Source organism: Nothoprocta perdicaria, unplaced genomic scaffold, assembly GCF_003342845.1.
Source record: "Nothoprocta perdicaria isolate Ctin4 unplaced genomic scaffold, notPer1 scaffold_210, whole genome shotgun sequence".
Taxonomy (NCBI): Eukaryota; Metazoa; Chordata; class Aves; order Tinamiformes; family Tinamidae; genus Nothoprocta; species Nothoprocta perdicaria.
The window spans coordinates 685,796-686,742 of NW_020455317.1; positions in this window are offsets into that span (position 1 = coordinate 685,796).

Here is a 947-nt window from a genome sequence, read left to right on the forward strand (position 1 = left end):
GAGGGTAAAGATTGAAGTAGGACCGAGGGTAAACATCGGAGTAGCACCGAGGGTAAACATTGAAGTAGGACCGAGGGTAAACATCGGGAGTAGGACCGAGGGTAAACATCAGAGTAGGACCGAGGGTAAACATCGGGAGTAGAACCGAGGGTAAACATTGGAGTAGCACCGAGGGTAAACATGGGTAGTAGGACCGAGGGTAAACATCAGAGTAGCACCGAGGGTAAACATTGAAGTAGGACCGAGGGTAAACATCGGAGTACGACCGAGGGTAAACATGGGGAGTAGGACCGAGGGTAAACATCGGGAGTAGCACCGAGGGTAAAAATCGGAGTAGGACCGAGGGTAAACATTGAAGTAGGACCGAGGGTAAACATGGGGAGTAGGACCGAGGGTAAACATCGGGAGTAGCACCGAGGGTAAAAATCGGAGTACGACCGAGGCTAAACATTGAAGTAGGACCGAGGGTAAACATGGGGAGTAGGACCGAGGGTAAACATCGGAGTAGGACCAAGGGTAAACATCAGAGTAGCCCCGAGGGTAAACATCGGGGTAGGACCGAGGGTAAACACTGGGTGAACCACTGAGGGTAAACATTAGGAGTAGCACCGAGGGAAAACATCGGGAGTAGGATGGCTGCAAGGCTTTTCAGAATAGGACCAGTGCCTCAGTATATCCTTGTGGGAGGACTGCCCATGTCAATTGTTGTTTTGTCCTTTTCCCTCCCTCCTCTTGTGTCCATTCAAAAGTAAAATATTGTTTACTATCTTCTGTGGGAGGACAATSCCTAAATGCGTCTTTCAAAYCAAGTATTGAGTAGTACTGATATGAAGAGAGGATCTGGTTTAGAATAGTGTATGGATCTGGAACTGTGGGATGCCGCTTTGATTATTTCATTTATTACTCTTAACTCCTGTGTTTTTCCTTTTTTTTTTTTTTTTTTTTTT